The sequence below is a fragment of the Dermochelys coriacea genome, chromosome 1 (assembly GCF_009764565.3).
Source record: "Dermochelys coriacea isolate rDerCor1 chromosome 1, rDerCor1.pri.v4, whole genome shotgun sequence".
NCBI lineage: Eukaryota > Metazoa > Chordata > Testudines > Dermochelyidae > Dermochelys > Dermochelys coriacea.
Genome location: NC_050068.2, coordinates 56,676,939 through 56,703,830, shown reverse-complemented (window position 1 = coordinate 56,703,830; position 26,892 = coordinate 56,676,939). Strand labels below are relative to the sequence as shown.

The window sequence follows — 26,892 nt, the reverse complement described above, 5'->3', positions numbered from 1 at the left end:
ACAAGCTTAGGTTTGTCTTGCTATAAATATTTTTAATATTATGCAGCAAATAATTCATCATTTCAGACTTACTGGTTTCTTCCTATTGAGTGCCTTTCCACTGACTAGGATAAACTTGTTTTGGCTCACTGAATGCTCCTGTGCACTTCAGTATAGTAAACACAAGTAATGTACAATAATACAAACTGCTTTGTAGTACAAACTGCATAGAATTAGATGCAAATAAGTGCAGTACATTTTCTCTGCTCGGAATAAGATAGCTGCAAATATGCTATTTCTCAAATTATTTTGTTTTAAGTCAAACATTGTGATGTTGATCATCAAATAACTACTGAACTGCAAGTAATTCATTACATTTAGATTAAAAATTATTCAGTTAGTGATATGACCTTTTGAGGCTTACTTTTCCACAGTACAGCTATGGAAGCATCATGGCAGAACAATTACCCCTTCACTTTCATTTTGTAGAATACCCAAGATATTCATTCACTGCTTTATTGTTAAGAATAAATATAGATAATTAAAAACTTGCAATTTAGAAGAGAAATTATTATAACACACTCAAGGGATAATAACTAGTTTAACTTACTTTTTCTTAAGCTGTACGTTTATTCCTCCCTCAGACATCCAGGACAGGCTCTTCCTCCTTTTTTTTTTGCCTCTGGAGAAAACATCTATCCAATCACCAAAATATATATACCAAGATCAACATTTAGTTGAAGGACTAAAATGCAATTTACAATACTCAAATATTAGTGGCACACATGCATGCTGAATTTGTGCTTAAAACTCAAAGTCTTTATATACTCAAAAATATTCATTTGTGCAATATCTCATGTATTTAAATTAAACATTTTAATTTCACTTTTAAAAATAAAATATCTCAGCAGTCTGCTAGTTCTAATTTGAGATGATCAGGCCCAAAAATCTTTTAGAAAATGTGACTGTGAGTTTTGTGAAACATAAGTGTTTAGAAACAAATTTTAGGGGTTTTTTTGCTACAGTTTTAGCACTCCAAAACAGCTACATAAATTTTCTAGTTTTTTTCACAGAAAATTAAATTCTAGGCTAATGTCTTGTACAAATTTCAGCTTAAGGGAAATATTCATAACAAAGTTAAAAGAATATTTTAAAAGTAATGGGGAAGGGTGTACTTTATTGAGGTGTGAGAGGTTCTATTGTAGAAAGAATAAAACAATCTTAATTATAATGGCACAAATTCGGCAACAGCATTTAGTGTGATATTAGGTTTTGTCATATAGCTCTCATTCCTGTACTCAAGAATTACTGTCTATAGTTTATTTGTTAGCATTTTCCTTGCAGTGATTATTAGGCACCCTGGCACATTTGCCACTGTCTCTATTTTCTCTTTATTTTCTCTGTTTCTCTGTTCTTTTCTGATTTTTTTTTATCATCTTGTTTTTCTGCTTTCCCCCTTTCTCTGAGCTTTAGCTACCCTCTTCCTTGAAGCCTCTCTTTCACATACTTGACAACTTGGAGGGTTACAAGTCTGTCTCTCCTCCCAGGTTGAGAGGCATAATTTCTGATTTTGAAGGTGGAAGATCTTTTTCTTTGCTGTTGATATGAGTATTTTCTGTGAGAACTACTCTTTTGAAGAGATAGAGCAGAATGTGGTACTTTAATGAATTTTATGTCCATTGAATCACTAAGAGACTGGGGGACATGGATCAGCATTCACATTACACTCCTGGTCAGTACCCTGTGCAAGCAGGGGAAGCTAATGATCCAACCAGCCGACCAAATTTGCTGTGATGAATCCTGGTCATATGCTACCAGAGGCGCATTGTGCATATGCTAAGAAGATTGAGACTTCATTCTTCTGCACAGAAGTATAATGCATTACTTGCCTAACCAGCTTGTAATTCAGAGGCTTTTATAGAATTATAAAATCTAATATGAAGAGAATACAAAATCCATGAAAAATGTCATAGTGCTTTAGATGTAACAAAACATGTGATATAGCATTAGTCTTCATTCTAGAAATGAAAGTAAAAGAACTTTTTGATCAGATTTTCTGAAGTGGATCTTTTATATCTTGTTATCCAACCCTAACGTTCTTTAGACAATTACAATTATTTGGTGGTGAGCTATTACTAGTATAGGCATCTTAAAAATCTAAGAAAGAATTTGCATGAGTAAAGTACAGAACTTTTCTGTTATACCTACACATTTTGGATATGAAAAACTTTGCCATTAAGGATGGCCGTCTCATGTCTAAAGTAACAGAATGTAATATTGACTTCTTAGAAAATTGGAGGTATGGTTGAGAATTTCATTTATGCTGGCTGCAAATTATTAACACAGTAATAATAGCAGGCCAGCATATGGTACTGGTACCCATTAAAAAAGCAGTTGCTTTGACACTCTGACTGACTAAAAAAATAGCATTACTCTTGAGAAATGGGAAGCAGTAGAGCCTTAGAATCTCTCTTTAAATCAGTGACTAGTGTGGCAATTTCTTGTATTAGTGGTAATTTTTGGTTAAAAGTAGTCACAGTAGATCCATTCCACCATGGTTAACAACACATATGGAAATTATCTAAAGAGAGAGCAATATACAGTTGAAAGACTGCATTAAAAATCTTTTGTTAAGACTATATGGATAATATCCTCAACAAGTGTAAATTGACACAGTTCCAGTGAAGTCACCAGCTAAAGATTTGGCCCTGTTTTTTTTCTAGCACCCGTACTGATGCTGAGTAGTGCCTTACTTGATGAGTAGTCCCATTGACATTTCAGTAGAATTACTCACTTTGATACTAGTCAGTATGAATAGGGTAGCAGAATCTCTCCTCTAATTTGTACAGAATAGTAAGCAAGTAGAGAAAAATAATTAAACGAATTAATGTATGTAAAGAAGCCTTGGTTTAAAGGCAGTATAATACCACTGAGTAATGAACATATTTAAAATATAATTTATGGTTTTGACCAATAATAAAAACTATTTAATCTCAAAAATTAAAAAAGCATTTGCAGATTAAAAATAATGTGCATTTTACATTTACTTAAGTACAGCTGTCTTATCTGACTTTCATATGACCACTTTATTGTGCATGGTTATATTTGCAATAAAATAATTAAATAGGGAGTCTGAATGTCTTTCTCCTTCATAAATGAAGAGGAAGAGAAGAGGGGGCAGGCAGTATAGCTGGAAAATATTTAATAAACCAGGAATGATTCATCATCAACTGATGGATGAATGTAAACATGGGGGGAAATTTGCAAAAGAAAAAATTAAGTTAAATGAATATTACATAGGTACATTGAGATGACTGTGAGAATACACTGTCCCTAAAAGCTGGAACAACCTATGAGAAATAATCAAGAAACAATAGAGGTTTCTGTTCATAAACAGTTTTGTTTTAGGGCCTGATCCTGAGAAATGCTGAGCAGCCACAATTCCCATTGGATGATCTTTGATTACATTACAGACATGGTTGGACAAGACATTACTACAATAAAACTATAAAAGAATACATTTCTATATAAGAAGATCAGTTGAAGGCAAAGTAATTTGTAAAAACAAATATATACAAGTACTGAAATTCACATAGGTGGCATATAAAGAAATAACACTTTCACAGGTTAAAATGAAGGATGTATAAACCATGAGGGATTTAGGATGTAGGCATGTAATATGCTACTTAATCTGAGATTAGGAAAAAAGTATTACTTATGGATCTGATACTAAGTGTGTGAAAATGTAAAAATAATTAAAAGAGGTATTTTAATTATATACAAGAAACTTAAGTTTTTTCAAGTAGGATACAAGAGGATAGTTTCTTATGGTATTTGAAAAACTGAAAGAAGCAATGAGGCCCAATGAAATCCTGGGATCTGATATTGACTAACCAAGAGAAAATGGTAACAGCTCTGAAAAAAAGGAGGGAATTTTGGAGGTTATTATCAAAAGCTTACAATATTTCTGGTGTAAGTGATGAGATAGAAAAATGGAAATATTGGGAAATGAGGTAGAAGGAAGATGGGATAGTTTTTTTTTAAAAAGTGGAAACCATGGTTTTACAATGACACTGCAACAAAATATGAAGATTTTTTTTAAGACATGGCTGAAAGGATGGTTGGCGAAAGTAGTGAAAATAGTTAAATAAAAAAATTATGAGAAATGGAAAAGAACAGAGATTGAAATGATTAAGTTTAATCTTACCATCATATAAATGCAGATATAAAGGAAGAAGCCAAGAAGCCAAAACCAAGAACAAAATGATGCTGGTTGGGGAAGCCCAGTGATATAAGAAAAGTTTTTTTAAAAATATATTCAAAATATAGACATATTTTAAAAAAGGAACTGCTAGAAAGCAGAAAGAAGTGAGTAAGAGTTCCTCAAATAACCCAGAACTTCAATTTTTCCTTTGTTTTCAGTAGGGTATACCGACTAAAAGAAAATATGAGTTTTTTGTCCAGGAAACAGGGAATTTATTAGAGAATATAGCTGGAGAGGCCATAAACAAAAGGGTAATCAGAGAAAAATATAGAAAAGCATCTGAAAAATTAAGGTCCAGATTCCCTGATCCTGTTCTAACCATTTTGCGCCATACATGCACCACGAAGTGGCCAGAATCTGACTCTAACTAGCCAGTTGAGAATTCTGCTACAGAGCAGTTGCCCCCACAGCGCTGGCATAAGGGGTATGTTGAGGACATGACATAGTGCTCCTGCACTAGGACAGGAAATGTAAAATGATCTCAGGTTTTGGAGTGTACGCAGAGGAATGAGGATCACTTTAAAAAATGTAGTGACGCATTTAGGGAGAGGAACTGAACAACATAAATACAAATCTATGGCCTGATCCTGCAAAGTGATTAGCTCGTCTTGACGACTGCTGAAGACCTCAAGTCCCATTAACATCAGCACCTGGCAAAATCAATCCCCTAGGTAGCTATCTAGAGAGAATCGAGGTCAAGAAAGATATTGGAGTAATAACACACAGCAAACTAAATATATCATAGTGTGTGTGAGGGGAGAAGCCATTCCTATACTACGTATAGGAAAACATAAAACTAGGGAGTCAATGAGTTAACGGTGTTACTGTACATCATTCTGGTATAACTGGATCTAGAATAGTGCATATACCTTTGATTCCAACAGTGAGTGATATACAGATATTTTAAAAAAAGAGAGAAAATGCAACATCAAAAAAAATGTTGAAATAGCACCCCTGAAAAGTTGCTAAATCTATCTCATCTACAAAAGAGATGATTTAGGATGAACATGATTATTCTTCAAATTCAGGATAAATATATATAAATGAACGAAAGAAATTATTCACAACTATAGAATATTATAAGAGAAGTGGTCTAAAGTCAAGGCCAGATATTAGGAGACAGTTCTCAATAGTAAAAACAACTGCATAGTTGGAAGTGGTAAAGCCATCATCATGGCAGATATTCAAGAATAAGGTAGATAAGACATTAAGGAGAATATGATGTAGGTGTGAGTAGTTCTGCAAAAATTTCAAGACTCTGACTGCATGAGCTAAATAGTCTTTTCTGGGCTGTATCTTGCCATCTACCATATGTGCAACTCAATGGGGAACAAAACAGAACTACAGTATGGTGCTATGATGATCTGACTTTGATTAGTTCTGGCATCAGAAGATGTATGTCACTGCAAACAATAGCTATTATAAAATGCATCAGAAAAAGTAGGATTATATCAGTGGTACAAGAAATTAGAACTTTATACAGATAATTAAATTAAGAGAAAAAAGAAGTAAGCTTGTCAATGATTGTAATATTACTTATTTAGCCTAAGAGTATTAAAATAAATACATTTTATTTGGTGGGTATTTAAGTGGGTATTCATGATAAAGTTCTGACATTATGACCTCTCATAAAGATAGATTCAGAAAATAAGACAGTCAACTAAAGAGTATGTAAGTTTTTTGCTTCTCTCTCAGAATACTGGTCTGATTAATCTAAACCTGCTTGAAAATGTTTGTACTCTTTAGTTCCTGTTTTCAGGAAAACCAGTCAGATTTAGAACTACAGGGGAAGAGATCCTGAAAAAAATGGGAGGAGCTATGGAATATCATGTAAATACTTAAAACTAGTTGCTAATATAAGAAGCAGAACTTTGCATTAGAAAATCCTTAATCATAGAAAACTCTAAAACTACATCCCCAGCAAATCAGATTGCTGAACATTTCAATCTGGAAATTCTAATTCTGCATCTTCTAATCATCTACTAAGGAATATATCTTCTCTTGTATATAGGAATAAAGGAAAGTTAAACTGCTGGAGGCAGTATGCAGCCATTAGTGGAAAAGTTTCATTTCAGAGAAAAAGAGAACTATGTGCCTGATCCAGTGCCCACCGAAATCTGTAGAAAGATTCCTGTTGACTTAATAGGCATTGGATCAGGCCCTGTATAAGTTAATAAGAAGGACAGGTCTCTCTTGTTAACCAGTCTTCTGACAGTACAGCTTGTATTTTAAGAAACACAACACAGTATGAAGGAAAAGATTGCACTGAGGTACCATAGTGTTTGGATGCTTTATAGATAAATAGATTAGATTAGCTAGAAGAACTACTAACTTTTAGGAATACATTATTAAACTAACCTGTGCATAACCTGTATTTATGAATATTAAAAAGCAAAACCTAACTGCAGAAACCACATCTTAGAAAACATTTTCATATGTGATTGTGGGTATGGCTTGCTGGTCTATGCAAATGAAGTATGGCAAAGAAGCAAAAAATCTAAGCTAGATGTGGTCATAAACCCAGGCCCAGCAAGGTGGGTAAAATGCAGAGCCTGGAGACTTAGGCATGGTTCATGTTTGCCATCCTGATTTGTGTTTTAGTGGACTGAGCAATGGAGGCCTCAAATGACTTGACCAGTTACTTCTGATAAATGAATGTCAAAGCCACATTTGCTTATGTTTATTTGAAGTTTTTAAGATTTTTGCAGTAAATAATTTGGAGATTCTTGAGAGAAACTATCTTTGGGGAAGAGAGAATGTAAGAATAAAGGAGACTTGTGTGAAGACAGGAATCTGGAAGTAAAATGTCAAGAAAAACTGCCACTGCAACATTTGGTGCAATATTTTGGCCTCTTTTGTTCATAGTTTTTGTATATAGTGTGGAATACTGCAGCCCTTACTCTGACAAAACTATTGAAAAGTATGCTCAATTTGTTGCATAATTATTAGTTTGTGATTAAATAAAATATAATTATCTGACAAAACTCTGGAGTGTGGTCTGATCTTTTCTTACATTTTGTTGTATAGCTTTACTCATTCTAATATATAAACTTTTATTGATGGACTGTTCCAAACCCATGTTGAATCAGCAAAAAGCAAGTTAGAAGCATGTTGCACACTAAAGATCAGTGCACACTCCAGATCAGTGGTGGGCAAGCTGCAGGCTGCGGGCCACACGCAGCCCATCAGGATAATCCGCTGGCAGGCCACCAGACCGTTTATTTACATTTGCACTACCACCCGCAGCTCCCAGTGGCCGCGGTTCACTGTACTCGGCCAATGGGAGCTGTGGGAAGCGGCGGCCAACACGTCCCTGTGGCCTGTGCTGCTTCCTGCAGCTCCCATTGGCCGGGAAAGGCAAACTGTGGCCACTGGGAGCTGCGGGTGGCCATGCAGATGTAAACAAACTGTCTGGCGGCCTGCCAGCAGATTACCCTGACAGGATGCAGGTTGCCCACCACTGCTCCAGATTGACAGACTGAAAAAGTCTGTGATCCCTAAACAAAAATACAACTGGTCTGTGCTTATTTTTACTATTTGTGGTTAAAGATTAACAGCCTATGTGTTGTTTTGTTTGGTTTTTTTCATGGTAAATAAAGGCAATTAGTAATACAAACAAAACCTAAATACAGTAAAAGTATCCATGCATCTGGTCCTATGATAAATTAATCATCAAATAAAATTAGTTAGTGGTACTAAAAAAAAGTGTAGTTCATATTTCTGTTCTAAACTTCAATATTTTTCATTTTGCGGCACACAAACAATATTCAAAAATATGTGTAGAGCATGTTATCAGCATTCATGCCCTTGATGTGTTTTAACCAGAATCACTCTTATACTTGAGCTGGAGCCTAAAGTATGGGACAGAAGAATATAAGAGCAGGGATACTTAAGAAATGAGAATAATTTGCATAAATTGTCTATTCAAAGTATTGATTAATACATGTCTTTTTTATTCATTGTATGTAATAAAATTAATTTAGAAGTTAGAGAACGTGAGAGAGTTGTCCAATGATTTACTACTGTGCAGAGCAGAGTGGCCTAATGGATAGGGCACTAAAGTGGCACCTGTGGGATCTGAATTTATTCCTAGCTCTGTCAGTAGCCTGCTGTTTTACTTCACCTCTCTGTTCCTCAATTTCCCCATCTGTAAAGTGGGGGTAATGATACATTCCTCATTTGTAAAGCACCTTGAGATTCACTGATGAAAAGTGCTGTATGAGAGTCAGTTACTATTATTCTTGTAAGAAACAGTAACAGCATAAACCTGTTAGCTGCTTCAAGTCTTATACATTAAGGACAAAGTCAATCATTAAAGTGGGTGTTTTAACTAAAAAAAAATTTTTTTAAGGTATTTGTTCTTATGCTTTTCCGATTAAAGATAGTTAAGTCCCAACAGACTGCGAAGAGTTACAAAAGGATCTCACAAAACTGGGTGACTGGGCAACAAAATGGCAGATGAAATTCAATGTTGATAAATGCAAAGTAATACACATTGGAAAACATAATCCCAACTATACATATAAAATGATGGTGTCTAAATTAGCTGTTACCACTCAAAAAACATTATATATTTATTCATTATTTGGATAATGGAGTGGAAAGTATGCTTACAAAAGTTGTAGATGACACCAAGATGGGAGGAGTTGCAAGCACTTTGGAGGACAAGATTAGAATTCAAAAGGACCTTGATACATTGGAGAATTTGTCTGAAATTAATAAGATTAAATTCAATAAAGACAAGTGGAAAGTACTACACTTAGGAAGGAAACTCAAATGCAAAACTATACAATGGGGAATAACTGGTTAGGCAGTAGTACTGTAGAAAAGGATCTGGGGGTTATAGTCGTTCACACTGAATGTGAGTCAGCAATGTGATACAGGTGCAAAAAATGCTAATATTCTGGGGTGTATTAACAGCCATGTTATATGCAGATTTAAGAGGTAATTGTTCTGTGCTACTTAACACTGGTGAGGCCTCAGCTGGAGTACTATGTCCAGTTCTGGGTGCCACACTTTAAGAAAGATGAGGACAAACTAGAGAGAGAGTCCAGAGGAGAGCAACAAAAATTATAAAAGATTTAGAAAACCAAATCTATGAGGAACAGTTGAAAAACTGGGCATTTTTAGTCTTGCAAAAAGAAGACTGAAGGAGGACCTGGTAACGGTCTTCCAATAGGGCTTTTATAAAGAGGACTGTGATCAACAGTTCTCCATGCTCACTGAAAGTAGGATAAGAAGCAATTGGCTTAATCTTCAGCAACGGAGATTTCGATTAGTTATTAGGAAAAACTTTCTAACTATAAGGATAGTTTAGCATTGGAATAGGCTTCCAAGGCCGGCTGCGGAATCCCCATCATTGGAGGTTTTAAAGAGCAACTTAGAAAATTGGGCTAAATCAGATTATCTTGAATGAGATTGTCATGAACTGTGGGATACTTACCATCAACCAGATTGCCTTGAGCAACAACAAGAAATTAAAACTCTTCTGCTCTAATCATAGAAAAAAGAGGTATTCTCATATGACTAGTCCATCACATCATAGAGATGTTTCTTCATTTGTCATGGATGCTTCCAACTCCAGGGGACCTACTGATCTGTCAACCCAGAGAAATTAAAATTAGCAATATGGAACTTTAAGGCCTGAACCTCCTTCAGTTCAGTAGTTCTTTTTGACTCATGGATGTCTTTCTTTAATCAAGGAATTAATTTATGTCCAGAATCTACAATCAACTATTTTGGTGCGCAGATTTCAGCATCTGAGGCTCTCAGACTTGCTAGATGCAGACAGTGTAGCAATTCACCCTCACATCTCAAGATGTATCAAAGCCATTCCAAAGTTTCAGCCATCAATTAAATATTTTATGGCTTGTTGGAACTTAAATTTGCTTATCTCTACATTGATGGAGCTTCCATTTGAACCGCTGTCTAAAGTTGCTGGGTTTTTCCCCTTTCAGTGAGTCACATTGTCAGAGAGAATTTGAACTCCAGAAACAGTTTCAATTCAGGAACGGTTTCTTTATTTTCTTAATAAGATAGTCTTCTTCATAGCCCCAGAGTTTCTCCCTAAAATAATCTTATCTTTTCATATTATTCACTATTCACTTATTATCCCATTATTCACCTAAGCCTTTCTCATCCTAAGGACATTGAAGTTTCATTTTCTGGATGTGAGAAGGGCCAAAAAATATAATCTAGAAATGATGGAAGACTTTTGAAAATAAGATACTTTATTTCTGGTGTATACTGGTTAAAAAAAAAAGGCAACAGAGTATATAAAGCAATCATATCTAAATTGGTTAGAGCAGTGTATTATTAAAGAAAAGCAGATAAGGATAAGAACATAAGAATGGCCATACTAGGTCAGACCTGTGGTCCATCTAGTCCAATATCCTGTCTTCCAACAGTGGCCAATACCAGATGCTTTCAAGAGAATGAACATAACATAGCAGTTTATTGAGTGATCCATATCTGGTTGTCCACTTGCAGCTTCTGGCAGTCAGAGACTTAAGACATGGGGTTGCATCTCTGACCATCTTGGCTAATAGCCATTGATGGACCTTTTTCCATGAATTTATCTAATTCTTTTCTGAACCCAGTTATAATTTTGGCCTTCACAACATCCCCTGACAACGAGTTCCACGGGTTGACTGTGCACTGTGTGAAGTAGTATTTCCTTTTGTTTCGTTTAAGCCTGCTGCCTATTAATTTCATTGGGTGACCCCTGGTTTTGTGTTATGTGAAGGGGTAAATAACATTTCCTTATTAACTTTCTCCACGCCATTTAGGATTTTATAGATCTCTATCATATACCTCTTTAGTTGTCTCTTTTCCGAGATGAACAGTCCCAGTTTTTTTAATCGCTCCTCATCTGGAAGCTGTTCCATCCCCTAATCATTTTTGTTGCACTTCTCGGTACCCTTTCCAATTTTAATGTACACATTTTGAGATGGGGTGACCAGAACTGCATGCAGTATTCAAGGTGTGGGCATACGATGGATTTATATAGTGGCATTATGGTATTTTCTATCTTATTTGTCCCTTTCCTAATGGTTCCTAACATTCTGTTAGTTTTTTTGACTCTTGCTGTACATTAAACAGATGTTTTCAAAGAACTATACACAATGATTGCAAGATCTCGTTCTTCAATAGTAACAGCTAATTTAAGCCACATAATTTTGTATGTGTAGTTGGGGTTATGTTTTCCAATGTTGCATTTATCAACATTGAATTTCATCTGCCATTTTGTTGGCAAATCACCTGGTTTTGTGAGATACCTTTGTAACTCTTCACAGTCTGCTTTGGACTTAACTACCTTGAATAATTTTCTCTCCTTTGCAAATTTTGCCATTTCACTGTTTGGTCCTTTTTCCAGATCATCTATGAATATTTTGAACAGAACTGGTCCCAGTTCAGCACTCTGGGGGACACTGCTATTTACCCCTCTCCATTGGGAAAACTGATAATGTATTCCTACCCTTTGTTTTCTATCTTTTAACCAGTTACTGATCCATGAGAGGACCTTCCCTCTTATCCCATGACTGATTACTTTGCTTAAGAGCCTTTGGTGAGGGACCTTGTCAAAGGCTTCCTGAAAGTCCAAGTACACAATATCCACTGGATCACCATGGTTGTTGACCCCCTCAAAAGATCAGTGGGAAGAGAAAAGTAGAGTGTCTGTGACAAAATTTGAAGAGCAATGACCTGGGCATTGATCCATTCATTTACAAAGAATTACAAGGTGGATATTGTTTCCTTGTTTGATTGAGCCTTTAGTCACCAAGGTCAGTAGTCTGCTATGAAATCTTATTTCCTTCCTTATTTTTCCCGCTCTTCATCCCATTTTGCTTGCTAATTCCCAACAGCCTTTCTCTCCAGACTGATAGATTTTTATGTATGAATAAAAGGACAATTTTGCTATTACCTGCTAATTTGTCTTCTCATAACACAGAATCTATCAGTACAGATGATCCTTCCTTTCAGTTAAAATGTTTGCCACTTTGCAATTGGTTTGTTATAATTATCTTTTAATAGTAATGATACCTAGCACTTATAGAGCACTTTTCATCCACAGCTGTCTCAAAGCTCTTTTAGACATTTTGGGTGAGATTCTGCACTGCTTTTCGAAGAGACACAGCACAATACTCACAACCCAGATGGGCCTGAGGTGGCTTTAAATCACTTTTGCACCCTCTCGATCCTGGGCTGCTCCACGGCCCCAGGCTTAAATGCAGACAGCCTCAGAGGCCTAAATTATGACAGTCTCCCTGAGCAGCCCTCCTAGCCAGAGTGCTGCCCAGAATCTCTGCAATGTTGAATCTCAACCCCTGACAAATCCTCCCACCTCCAGGCATGCCCTTCTGCTCCAGGGCTTTGGAGAGGTTCATCAGAAGGCAGCCTTATGACTGTTTTCCTCAGTTCCTAAGCCGGGGTATCCTACCCTGGCCAAATAAGAGGCTTTTAGAACCTCTGTACACTTTTCTGACCCTTTTACCCCAGCATACAAGGCCAGAGCCTGGGGTGTCACCCATTGTAATTTTGAAAAAAATTTTCTGGAGAGGTGATACACTATGAGCTCCCTTCTCAGGGGGAGCTTTGATTCTAGATCTTTCCAGATGTCCTAGATCTGTGATCTTTAATGGCCATGGTTAACTCAACAATCTGCTTCCCGACCAATGAGTTTTATGTCAAATATCCAGTTAAACAAAATGTTCCTAATTATTTTAAATTTGATGGTGTTTTAGACTTTCTATGGCCCTTGTCACTGTAGTATTTGAACATCTTTCAATATTTATGAATTTAGCCTCACAATACCCTTGTGCGGTACAAAAGTGTTAATCAACCTCATTTTATAATTTGGGAAACTGAAGTGCAGAGTGGCTACATGTCTTGCCAAAAGCCACACATGGAAGTCTGGGAAAGAGCGAGGAATATGATCCCCAATCTCAGCTCCCAACCCTGTGTCTTGGCCACAAGACCACCCTTCCTCCATCTTGATGTTGATGTAACATCACCAGTATAGTTCAGTTTGAAGTGTCAGAGAGAGCTGTAGCCAGCAATCTTCAACTTCTGAGGATCTAAGGGAATGGGGGTGAAGGGAACAAGGTTTACATTCCTAATGCGTCAATTAACTCTGCTTATTTGAGGATATTCAGCAAATCATATTAAAGCTGCTTGATTCTTGATTTTATATTTGCAGGTCACCTTTGTCTACAGTGCTGATACATATAATAATGTATTGTTTAATGGCTCTCATAAGCATGAAGCGTACAAACTCTATATCTAAGGTAAGTTAATTAACATTCTATTTGGTATCCCTCCCTAAAAAATATTGCACATGTACAGAGAAATACTCAGTATCTAACTGAAGGCTCAATTCTGTCTTTAAGGCACAGTCTTGAGTAAGGGGTGCTGCAGAGCATAGAAACTTCTCAGGGGGGAGCTCTGGGAGAAAATCTCTCCAAGAGCTCCCCAGTGCACAGGCAGAGTGTTCATACTCCACTAGCTCTTAACATAGTGGAGTATGCTCCCTTCTCTGCAGCTGTCCGGGGGGGCGGGGGGAGAGAGGAGGAGATGGGACATGGACGGACATGACATATAGCCCCACTTCCTCCTTCTCCTTCTGGGGCTGGTTCGCTCCCCTGAATTCAGAGACTACAGTTCTGTCTGCACCTTCTGAGGAAGGACTCTTGTGCACCACCGTTCACAGTCCCTTTAGCCCTCTTGTAGACATGCAAGGCTGGGCTCAATCTAGCCTGTATTACTCTATTACTAGGAACCATATATACACTTACAGTACTTTTATGAGCTTCCCCCTCCTTTCCATATTCCCGCATTGGCATTTGAGTCGTTGTTCTAATGCTTTAAGTGAGAAAAATCTGTAGGAGTTACAAAACGCAAATAATTGTATTAATTATTTAGCATTTTTCTTTTTGGCTCTTCTCAGTATTTGTCCTACAGATCAGCATTACAAAACTGAGATGAAGTAAAGTCCAAACTGACAGGTAGCCTTTACTCATGCAAATAGTCCCATTGACTTTAATGGGACTTCTTGTGTGAGAAGGGTTTACAGGATGAGACCCTATAACAATTCATAGATTTTACATGGAAAGGTTGCCAAAAATTTGTATTTAGTCAATAGTACATGAAGATTGTAACACTCAATCAAACAGTATCATATAATGGATATTTTAGGTGAAATTAGTGATTTTAGTAAGCAAAGGTTGTTCACATGCATGTAACTTTCAATCAGTAATAGGCAAATTAAAAGTTAAAACACATGTAAAACAGTAGTTTAAATACTGAATATTGAATATTCTGGATTTTGCCAGTTTGTCTTAAAAGCGTAGTGTTTTTTTAAAGTTTTCTGCGTTTATATTTCTTTTTTAAATCTTCCATGTAAGGTTAAAAGTGTATATTATTCACTTGACAGACACCTGCCATGTTGGAATGGCTACTTTGTGATCTGTATTACGTGCATAATTGTAGCCTGTGTTAAGTGCATGTTTATACATTTTTTAAAAAAGTGCATTATTTAATACCCTGCAATTGCTAATATCATGTACAATATTACATGTACGGTGATATTCAATACTGTACAGTAATATCATGTACAATATTAAGAATGACTCTACATATATAATAGAAAACCTTATTAAAAGCAATTACACATATGTAGTAGTTATCTTTAAAAATTAATGTTGCCAGCTTTATTTGCTTTTATTCTCAAAATACTAAGTATATGACTCTGTTATGGAGCATTAATGCAGGACTTGAAAATTATACTAGATATTTACTGGTACTAGTCAGAGGACTAAATCCACAAACCAGAAATAGATACAAAAGAGGGGGACAGGAAGAATGGACTAAAGATGGAGCTCCCTGCCATAACCAGTTACTAGAAATGAGAGGGTGTACGGAGATTTCTATAAAGATGTTGCATATAGTTGCCAGTCAGTACGAATCATAACTTTCATCCCTTTCTAGCTTCTGGAAGGGAAAAGGGAGGATTCTAACCCTTCTCCACTTTTCGAGAGCATTGTGGCTTCTTTGAGAGGGTGGTTGAGTCTGTGCTACTTTACTTCTCCCTCAGCCTCCATTTCTTTTATCTGTTCTTTATCCCGTATTCCCCTACCCCTATGAATAACTGTAGTACCTCATTCTGATGTTAATAGTTTTGCCAGACAGATACACCAATATGATATTGACATGACTGACAATTTCACAGTTAGTCATAAGACTCTGAACTACAGAAGTTCATCTCTGCAGAGCCTTCTTAATTTCACTTTGCTACTACTTGATAAAGTGATGAGCAGCAGCAGAGGCACTGGAACCGTCTGCCTGCAGATCCAGGAGGACAATACTGCATCAGTTAACTCTCCAAATGTAAACTATGGTAATATTCACAACATAGAGAACAGAAGTGTACTTTATTTTTTAAATTAAAGCTGCAGATATTAATGGCTTAAGCTCCTATGCTCACCAGAGAAATTTTTTTACTCTCATTTGGAAAGTGGATGAATAGATTTTCCAAGTGCTGCATTAATAACACATAATAGATTAAATGTATTTCTTTCAGTAAACAAAAATCAGATATAGAAATAACCTGATTTAGCTTTTGTTTTAAAATTTAGAGGTATATTCTGTCCTGTTTCAAATACAAAAATCTCATTCATGAGAAAAATATGACCCTCAATATTTGCTACCTAATAGCTAAAATTAAAGGAGAACTAGAATTTTTTAAAGGGCTAACTGTGTTTTTATGTGTGAGATACCCCAAATAGTAAGGAGTAGAAGGGCATTTAACAAATAATTAAATGTAACAAATATTTTCTCCCCTATTTCAGGTACTTTGAAATTGCACGGACTCACTGCCAACCACTGTAAAGTCACGGCTACCGCTGAACCCTGCTAGAGCCTGGAGCTGATGCATAAGGGCTCAAGTATATGACTTTCATTATATGTCATGGGTTTTTGCAAAATCATACTGTTAAATAATAATAATTCCTGCCACTTACTGGCACAACTCTTGACCAGAAGCACAGTAGCTGTGACATTGCAGCAGATCAGCGGTCCACTGAAACAAATTTTAGAAGTCTAAAAAGGGGAATGGAAGGGGAGGTTAATTTGAAATTAGTCATGTGCTGAATGTCCCACTTATGCTTATTTTGCTGAGGTAATCACAAGAAAAAAATAACTTTTAAAAAATAAAGTTTGTATTTTTTAGAAAAACCCCAGAGTATTATCTTGAATGAACTCTCAACATTTTGTATTTTAACATAAAAGTAATTAATAATTACACACTGTACATATGGAAATACAGATTTGATCCTCATAATGAATTAATACAATTCAATTTTCTTTAATGTGTACGCTACAGAGCGGATTCTAAATTCCAGTGTATTTTTTACATTTAAAACAAATGAGACTATTTATGAGAGTAAGGATATATATGTGTAATACAGAAAGTATGCATATTTTATTTACTGAACACTAGTGCCTTCACACAACCTATTTTTGTTGACATTTGTTTATTTTCTCTGGGAGAATAACAGATCTGCAGTACAACATAATACCAATCCAAAGGCCAGAGTTTCAGAGCAGACTGGATTTCAGGTAAATAGAAACTGATCCCATAGTGACAGTGATGGCCCCACACTTCCTGCTTCAGCTTTTGAAAGACCTCCCCACCAGCTAAGTCATTAAACCACTTCTTGTTTCCAGACACTGACAACTCTGGAATTTATTTTACACTGCTACCATTCAGACTACTTACAAGGACAGAATGAACTGCTAGGCCCAGATTTTCTGATGCACCAAAGCTCTGGTAAATGTAGCAGAGTTGGGGAGCCATCCTGTAGCTGGTTATAGCTCTCTGATCTCTGCCCAGCCCTGTCTCTGGTACAAGTTAGAGCACCCTAAGGGCAGCTCTAATTTACCCAAGATGACATTGATCCCTAATTGACTGTCCACCACCTGAAGATAGCTGGAGTGCAATGATATTTAGGTATAGTTCCTAGGATGATGTTGCAAAAGTAAACTATGATGGCTTTTTGCCTGCTGGGACTTACCCACATCAAGGGAATCTGCAGCAAGTGAGATAAAGGGCAGTTTTAATCTTTTTGTCCTAATTTTCACCTGTTTTTTGTATCAAATCAGAAATTATGAAATGCTTGGAAAAGTGCACATTAGATTTCTTATGAAGGTATATTAACAAGAAGACAACAATAATTTACCTAATTAAGTATATGCTGAAAAATGTACAAAGTTATCTACTTGGTTAATGAAAGTTAGTGTAGTGTCATTGATAGCATGTTACTGTTATTAATATACCATAATCTGAAAAGGTTTATGTATTCCAATCTTGTGCAATAAAACATTTGGAAAACAACAAGGTTTATAAAAATGTAACCTTATTAAAAATATCTAAAATTTGAAATCCTAAATGTGAAATGCTTGCTTTCTTGTTTAGAGGAAATAGAGCAAAGATACAATGTAACAGAGAAAGCTAGCAGGACAAAGGAGATACTATTGACTCATTCCAGACTGCCAATTTAGCAGCTCAAACTTAGCTTCCTTTTTACTTTTGTAACAGTGGGGAACTCAAAGCTTTTCTGTCTATTTTCTGCACAAACAGAAACACCCAAACTTCAAAAAGTAATACACTACTTTGAAGAAACCAAAACCATCAACAAGTTAAAAACTGTATGTACCACTAACTGAAGTCCATGATTCTTACAGTTTCCACTGGGTAAATGTTTATTATTTAGTTGTATTTTTAGGTTACTGCACTAGAAAAAAAAGTTTTTTTCACCAAATATCACTGTCTGTAAAACACTTTTTGTTGTTTTTAGTGTGATATGGATTTATTGACTTTGCAGTGGGTAAGTACTACTTCAGTATTTTGACAAATTTAATAAATGAAAAATTGCCTTTGATGTCTCAAGAATACATTGCAATATTTTGGTAATCTTATAATGTTAAAATGATAAAATAGGAAAAAATAAGATAGGATGTGAGGATTAATTTTTGGACTCTGTATTCAAACAGCTTTTCTATTATTTTTAAATGTTTATTTTGTGCAGAGATTAACTTTTGAACTAAGGTGTACCATGTATTGTCCTGTCACAAATCTACTATGACTGGCCAGTAAATGCCATTGTTCCTGTCATTTGTATTGTAAGTAATACAGTATCAAAAGTATATTCCTAAGAATTTCACAACACTAGGATGGTTTCCTGTGTGGTCTATCTTGTTCATATAAAATTTTTGAGACAGCAGTTTAACTGTTCTGTGTCCAGAAATAAAACTTAAATCTCTTGTGATAAATTGCTTCTTGAACATACAGTATTTGTTTAAAATGTCCAGTGTAAATTAATCATCATTATGTAAAGCACCCAAACATGGTTTAACTGTGATACTAAGGTAAACATTTCAAATGTTAGAAATCTAGTTTTACAACAGAGCTACTTTACAGTAAGCAATACTTTTAAATCTAGAGGCAAAACAATGGATTTTGTACTTGTTTATTACTAAATCCTGAACTGTATTAGTACACCTTCTGGAGCCTTTAGAATGCACCACCTGTGATACACATTTCCTTTAACATATTACCAAAAGACAGACATGTTGGGAACTATTAGAATATCTCTCAGTTATTAAGATTTGTGCAAAGCCTGAGTGACCAGGCTTTTTTTTTTTCCTTGTTATAACAGAGGTAGGCTAAACAAACAGAACTAGCATGTAATGAAAAGCTCCACTCATCATAGATTTTGCTATTTTGAAAGGACTGAAATTAGATCATTTTAAAATCATGATCCAACCTCAGAAAACGCAGAAAAACAGGGCCCAATTAGAATCCATCCCCCATTTCTCCAAATACAGAAAAGCTTCTGTGTGACTCTCAAAAGTTTGCTTATCGATTTGAGAGCAGAGCCCCACCCTTATTGAAAAACAAACCAACCAACCTCCAGTATTGTACAGGAATGACCCCAAACAGCGATACATTTAGTGGTTTGCACTATACTGTAGCACACTAGAATTTTTCCTTATGCTGATGGCTGCTATTTAATAGACGATGCAGGTTTTACGGGTAACAAGTCCCTTCATGGCTTTATTGTCCGACCTATAAACTATTCCTTCTGTCAGGCTGTTGCCGCTCAGTTTCCGGGTGTTGGGAGCCATGTAATGGAGACAGATGGAAGGTGGAAGTGATATAGGATGAGAGAAATTGGCCCATGAGTTCCAGAGGCTACTGCTAGGCTACAGGCTCTGTCCCTTGTCTTGCTTGTGCAAGACTGGCTCTGGTGCCTGTCCCCTCCCTAGCTAAACAAAACCGCTTGTAACTCCTGAATGTTATTGCACAATGGGAGGAGGCGCCTTCTCAACAGGGCTGGTCAGTGTCTCCTCCCTCTTTCGCCCGCCCTCCTGCTGGCTCTCTGGAAGGAAGTGGGGATCTCTGGGCACTTTCCTCTTGGGGTGCTATGAAGCCAGAGCCCTCACCGTCCCTTCATACTGCAGAGCGGCTTCCTTCAGAATCCAGGGGAGGGAGAAAGGTGGGAGGGAGCCAGCGGAAGGGCCCGCCGCCTGCTGTTGTCAGGGTGGCGGTGACTTCATTCTTTTCTTAATATAGAGTCGGTTGTCAGGCTCTGGACAGAGCCGGGCTGGAGGGACTGGCTGTCTATCAAATGACGTCACAATACGCTTGCGTGAGCACTGTAAACAGTAGGTTCTGCTCATTATAGCTCTCTGTGTGAGGGCGCGCGCGCGCCTGGGCTGCTTGTCTTCCTCTGTGTGCCTGGGACCCTCTCAGGCACACTGCTCCCTTCCCCTCCGCTTTCTGTGAGAGCAATGTCGTTGCCTCCATGATCTCTCACCGTGCAGAGCTCAAAAGGTAACATAATTGGAGCGGGGATGATGTAATTCTCTCCCTGGCCAGTAGCTGCCTACGCTTGCACCGAGCCTCTAGTTACTGGGGAGGGGGTATATCTGCTCGGTATCAGCTGCCCACAACATGCCGTGCGGATTGGGGGAGGCTGATCCCCCAAGCAAGCACAAATGCACTCCCTTTTAGTCCTGAGTGATTGTGAAAAGGTGGAAGATCCTCTCTGTCTCCAGCTCCGGCAGCAGATTGGGTAAAGGCGAGCCCAGTACGGCGTGTGTTCAATAAACACGCCGATGAGCTCTGGCGGTAAACAAATCTTCTACTAGCCTTTTTAACATAGCAACTTGCTTCAGGCAGCTCCCCCTAAGACACTCACGCACACACATTTCCCTTCTAACAAAAGCCTGTTTAATATGGGTTAGTGCGTCAGCTTTTGTTCCGTAAGCGGCAGTAAGTATCCCTATTTTTATAACCTATTGTAATATGTGACAGTTGATATCCCGACTAACCCAGCTCCTCACCACACACACACCCCTACAGTATGAGACCCACGTACACTCGCATGCCCCTCCAGTTCAGTGACAACAAACCACTATGGCTTAGCTCCCGCTCTGAAATCCCAGCCCCTCTTTATTTCCTCTCTATCCCTCTGCCTTTGCAATGTAGCAGATAGAAGAGCAGGAGTCCTCCCTTCCCCCCCAAAAGGAAATATCTGAATTGCACTTACTGATCTGTCAGAGGAGGAAAAACACCCTTCTCACTGTAAAGCAAAATAGCCAGTTGCAGGACGCTGCCAGTATTATGAGAAAGCGAAGAAAAATCTTCCAGTAGCGATATTACCCCTAGATTCGGCTGTTTAACCAGAAAAAAAATTAAAAATAACAACCCCCCTGTTGCCTTTTTTGTGCAGTTTCAGCAAAGCTGCGAGGAAGTTGGTCCTTTTGTTCCACTATTTATAGATTGCGTCAACATTGCGAAAAGGAGAAGGCGGAGCAGTGGCACTTACTCCTCCGAGAGAGAGGGAGAAAAACCCAGCACACACGCGACCTTAAGTACACAACACTACGACCTCCTCCTCTCCTCCCCTCCGCCACCCCACTGAGCAGCGCCAGAGATCAGATTCAATCACGTGTCTGAGGAGAGCACCAGCCTGCTCAGTGCCTGCTTAGTGCTGCCTTGCCATGCACAGCAGCAGCAGGGAGAAGCTACTCTCCCCGTACTCAGGGACTCTGGAGCTCGCATCCAGGTTATGTTTTATATGTGCAGAGGAATGGATTTCCCTGAGTGTCACCCCCTAAGCTATTACAAGTGCATGCCACAGTGCCCACTGCTGCCACTTTTATGTTCTCCTCCATTGCGTCTCATGTTTATATATTTGAATACACTCGTCTGTTTTACCTCAAAAGAGTTCTAAAGCGAATTTGTTACAACCCTACCATGGCAAATTCGCAGGAGATTAGTATGCAGAAAGGGGAAGCAGCATTGCTAAAACCCATAGAACACTTCCTCTCCTCTCCGCAGGTGCACCGAGAATATATGACAGTTCCCTTTCCATTCCTACCATGTAGGAGGGGAGGAGAGTATGTCAGGGGAGATTCCTGGAGATGAATGACAATGTGTTTGCTGAGAGAATATGTAAACCTTCCATTTAAAGCTGATGTTGAAGTTATAAGACTCCTTCGCCATCCAAGAAATGAAACTGAACTTTTCTGGCCCAAGGACAGCGCCTCTGAACTGAACATAAACAAGGAATATTGTGAAGACGGCCTTCCAGTGAAACGAAATCAAATTGACTTGGTCCTAAGTGTTGTTTACGTTCTCAGTTTTCAATCGCTGTGCCCCCTCTTTCTGCTACACATTTAATTTTTCCACATTTGGGCTAAAATAGTTTAGTAAAGCACACCAGTGAGCGGAGTGACCGGAGAGTCCAGGGGACTGGAACACATGACTTATGAGGAGAGGCTGAGGGAACTGGGATTGTTTAGTCTGCGGAAGAGAAGAATGAGGGGGGATTTGATAGCTGCTTTCAACTACCTGAAAGGGGGTTCCAAAGGGGATTGATCTAGACTGTTCTCAGTAGTAACAGATGGCAGAACAAGGAGTAATGGTCTCAAGTTGCAGTTGGGGAGATTTAGGTTGGATATTAGGAAAAACTTTTTCACTAGGAGGGTGGTAAAGCACTGGAATCTTACCTAGGGAGGTGGTGGAATCTCCTTCCTTTGAGGTTTTTAAGGTCAGTCTTGAAAGCCCTGGCTGGGATGATTTAGTTGGGGATTGGTCCTGCTTTGAGCAGGTGGTTGGACTAGATGACCTCTTGAGGTCCCTTCCAACCCTGATATGCCATGATTCAAGATAAATTGGCACGGATGAAATCACATGGGACCTAGGATCTTTCCGTGAGTTTAACTGTATCGTTAACAAGCTGAAAAAATATGTGCTTTTAGGGAGTTTATTGTCACCTGTCTCTTAGGGGCCATTGGATGCGATGGTTCCAGTGGTACCCTCTGCGTGAGAGTCTGTGCCTAAAGGATGGAAAGGGAGGCCAGGCACCGGACTTGTTTGAACCTGCTAAGCGCTCTCTAAGTTCCTACCTTGGGTCAGCAAGAAGTTGGCGCTGTCTCTTGTTACCGCTACGAAACATTCATGAAACTTCTGCAGGATTGAGAACTTTCTATGTTTAGAAGGAGAAATCCTTTCTGCTAGCACAAAGGCCATCTATATATGTATACTGCTGCACATTAGAAAGGAATTGAAGGAGAGAAGTGAGGCTAAACGATTTTGTGCTAATGAACCGAGTGATGTGATTGTTCTAAAAAAAAATGCAATGGACATGCAGGGAGATATACTGCGTTTGAACAGAAACTGTGGACCTGGTGAGATTTCGAGATTTTTTCTATCGTGTCCTGCGGCACCTGGCCGGATGATTTCCTACTGTTTATGTTACATTACAACGGATTGTTTTCCTATTATTATTTTCTTGAAAAAAAATACAATAGTCACTTTGAAATCCCCACCCCCCCCCTCGCGCGCACACAAACTCATCTTAATGCAAAGTGGCGGAGGGACTCTGATACTGTGGCTCACTTTTATGAGAATAGAAAACTCTGAAGGACAGTGAAATAAATACATATATTGTAGTTATTTTCTTATCTTGTATCCTGATCCTGGTTGATCTTTGCAACTTTGCGCTTGGGAATAAGATCTCCCGCTCCCTCCATCGCTGCTGCCGCTGCTGCTGTTTCGGCAACATCCGACACTTTGCTCATCCTCGCTGAACTTTTCTTTAGCACTATGAGTATTTTTTTCTGTCGTGCTATAGTAGACAACAAAAGAATTTAAATAAACGAGTCTGAAAATAGACAATGTTCGGTGTCACTCGGAAGACTGAGTTCCTTCAGTGTGTAGAGAGAAAGCCCTTTCAGAAGGTGCAGGTTTTTAATAGCTCTTTGTATAACGTACACGATTAATTCTATGAACACTTAATGATGGTAATAAAGAGTCAAACTAATGAGTAAACGATGAATAAACAGTCTTGGTAAGAGTCCAGAATTGAATAGACAGTAGTTGAATAGACAGTAAGGCTGTCACTTAATGCTTTTCTTAAAATTCATGAAAAAAATTGTGAGTCATTGGAACAACTTTTAAAAATACGCTTTTAGGACAAATGAAATGGATTATTGTGATGGGAATGGACAGAGGATAAAAGCAGAAGGTTAAATGATTGAATAGCAAAAAACAAGCATGCAGACTCTAAACTTTGGCTTACAAACTTAATGTAATTGCCCAGATACAGGTTAAACTTCAGTAAAAGCACTGCGTTTAGAAATGTTACAACAGCGCTTTAGAAGTCTCTAAAGAAAAGCTGAATTGTTCGAATTTAGATAACTAGGAAACTCGTTGTGACCTACATTGCTGTTCTGAGTCAGCACTGAACAGCCAGCTTGCAAACTTGTACACACTCCAATTCTTACCGTCAGCAACGGATCTTTTGGGTGGAGCTCTTTTCCACAGTTTCTGTAAGCACTTTATTTGGTGGTTGCTAGTCCCATGTTTACAAATAAACAAAGTTAGATGGAGAGACAAGGTGGGTGAGGTAATATATTTTATTGGTAATATCCTGGGACCCAGAAGGCTACAACTCTCCATTCAAAGTTACATGGAATCCGATTCTCGTCTCATATCTAGCATTGCCAAAACTGCCTCCCTAGTTGCGGTTTTCAGTACAGTCTGAATAGATTCAATTTAAGGTTATTTTAATAGCTAATTTGTTAGTAAAAAGCTTATTTAAGCAAATATAAGATTTTCCAAGTTTAGAAAGGAGGTAATCAGAAGAATGGCACTTCATTTTCAGAAGGGCTTCGGATAACTTAGCTGATCAGATAATAGATGTTACGTAGGTAAGAGCTATTGCATGATACATACCGATTTTTTTCTTAATACCGTAGGGAGTGTGTAAAGTTCACAACCAAAAGTCCTTACCATATTGTTTTCCGTATTCCTTGTTTAATACACTTTAATACAAGCTGTGCAAGGGCTATATATCAAATGTCGATGTCGTTAATTAAGGTTTATAGTTTATTCATGTTTGAAGTGAAGTTGGACATAGTTGAAGAGGCTGCATGTGGAACACACAGTTGAACACTGAAGAAGCGAGAAGACACATTTTAGCAGTTTGATCCGTGATCAGTACATATAACACTACACCCCCACTCGTGTCGAGCGAGTGTCTAAAGAAATCAGTCAGACTCCGCGGCCATTTATATTCAAAATGACAAAAAGAGTTCAGATGAAATACCCTAGGAAACTCCGCCTTTTGGAAAGAAACGCTTTCTGTGTTTTTGTTTATTATTTTTTAATCATGTCGTTAGCACGAGCAGTCAAACAGAAACGCCAACATTCATAGTCTTAAATTTATGGATTCTAAAAAGAGATTTACTATGGCTGATCAATTTGTAGTGTTCCTTTCTTTACATCTTTTTGCAAGCTATTATATTTTTCTTGGGAAACAAACAAACAAACAGACAAACAAACAAACAAACAAACCCAAACACATTCAGTAAAGTATCAGATTTCAGAATCAGTCAAGGAGATCAAATCCAATTTCCTTCTAATGAGATTCTGGACCTTTCTTTACTTAAAACATTACTTTTAGAACAACTATGTTTATTTGATTCGGCACTGTTTACAAATAGCTTTTAATAGCTCATTGTTTCCTGAAGTGGTTACATTTCAGTCTTGCTTCTTAGTATGAAATCAGCGAGGCTTCTATATAACGATTGAAATCCACCTCCTCTTCACCTATAACAGAAACGAGAACAGAAAACGTCAATTCTAATTTCAGAGGGGGAAGGGAGGGGAGGAACAAATACATTTTTTTTTTACAGTGAAATGGCATGTATCCAAGCAGTGTTTCTTAGCTCATGCTTTGTGAGACTATAGCCTAAAGTAGGAAAATTCGCCACTATTACACCTCCATATCTGGTTCATGCTAGTTTAGTGACACTCACTAAACAAAGCAAATTTAACCACTTAAAAGGAAAAAAAAATATTCCCTGACACGGACAGAGATTGTTAGAAACCTCAATTTAAAACCTCTCATTTTCTTTCTGTCAAATACAGCTGAGAAAGTTTTGTGAGTACGGTTCCTTCTTGGAAGAGGATCAGCTATATTTAAAGGGGAGAGGGTGGGTAATAGGTAGGTGTTTTGGTTATGCCAGCCAGCATAATCCGACACCCCGTTGCTGTGTCTAAACCGAAATATATACTACTAGAAGATCTGAATCAATCCCTGGGAGTTTTATTTAATAAGGATTGGAGTTTTCTGGGAGTCCTGAAGTTTCCCCTGTTATTTCAATCCCTTAAAGCTCCACGAAGCGGGGACCTGGGTCAGCCCCGGGAAATAAAGCCTTGCACCTATTTCTCGAGTCCAAAGCGTCGAAAGGGTTAATGAGTCCTGAACGGGGCTCGCACAGGGGCAATTGGAAAAACCGAATCGCTTTCAAGACATCCGTTTAGTCAGTACGAAAAAAAAAAAAAAGGCTCGCGAAACATGGTTTGGGGAAACCTGCAGAGGAAATGGACACAGTCTACATTTCAGGGCTCAGTCCTCACGGTGAAGCTGAAGGAATCAGCAGCTTCCAGTTAACACAATTCAACCCCAGATGATTCTGTCCGTGGACGTCTCCTGTTCATAGGGCTGCTTAATTTCATGGGTATTTTTTGCCACCACATAAATCAAGCACGCCCGACCAGGTTTTTAAGGATTGGATGATTTATATGCATCAAATCGGATCTCTGAAAGCTTTTGTTTCACCCGTGTGTTTGATAATATTTCTGTTATCAGTAGTGTGCATCTGTAAATGTTAAGAACTAAAGTTAGTTCTTTATTGTGACATTGTAGGAATGAAAATGTAGAATATAATGAAGTAAACCTTTTATTACGTTTCAGGGTAACAAATGACGGTAAAATAAAGTTTCGGAGAAGGTAAGTGCAAGGAACTAGACTGTCCCGGAACAAAATCGCTTTTAAAAAAACAGAGAGAAAAAGATCCATGTATATGTAATTACAAAATGTGATCTGTATGATTTGCTTACGTAAATTAGCGGGTGTTTGAAAATGTGCTTGTCACTATATATTGAATTAAGCATATATTGCTCTAAGTAATGAAATAAAATAATCTGGATTTGGTCAGCATCTCCCTTATTGTTGGTAGTCTATCTATAAGCCTTACCCCGTTTCTTGTTTTGGAACATTCGCCAAAACACT

The 26,892-nt window shown here is 37.9% G+C and overlaps 2 long non-coding RNA genes across 13 annotated transcripts in view; one reads left to right on the top strand and one right to left on the bottom strand.

The window, feature by feature from the left end:
• Window positions 1-20,992, bottom strand: part of LOC119850115 — a 67,030-nt gene extending 46,038 nt beyond the window's left edge. For 2 of the 10 annotated variants that reach the window (XR_006277705.1, XR_006277701.1), the window contains exons 1-3: window positions 20,854-20,992; window positions 14,038-14,121; window positions 590-674 (exon numbers count right to left, since the gene is read on the bottom strand). This is a non-coding gene — a long non-coding RNA (uncharacterized LOC119850115). Of the gene's footprint in view, window positions 1-589; window positions 675-8,857; window positions 8,900-9,686; window positions 9,831-14,037; window positions 14,122-16,260; window positions 16,340-17,313; window positions 17,381-20,853 lie in introns of those variants that run through there. The other 8 variants (XR_006277703.1, XR_005290718.2, XR_006277706.1 and 5 more) reach the window with 7 other exon arrangements.
• A 2,415-nt stretch (window positions 20,993-23,407) lies between these two features.
• LOC122457940 lies at window positions 23,408-26,652 on the top strand. Of its 3 annotated transcripts, none has more exons than XR_006277717.1 (3): window positions 23,408-24,142; window positions 25,922-26,567; window positions 26,616-26,652. It is a non-coding gene; the product is annotated as an uncharacterized LOC122457940 (long non-coding RNA). The 3 variants fall into 3 exon arrangements; XR_006277716.1 differs by lacking the exon at window positions 23,408-24,142 and adding an exon at window positions 24,174-25,821; XR_006277715.1 differs by lacking the exon at window positions 23,408-24,142 and having other exon boundaries at window positions 24,156-26,567.
• The last annotated feature ends 240 nt before the right edge of the window (window positions 26,653-26,892 follow it).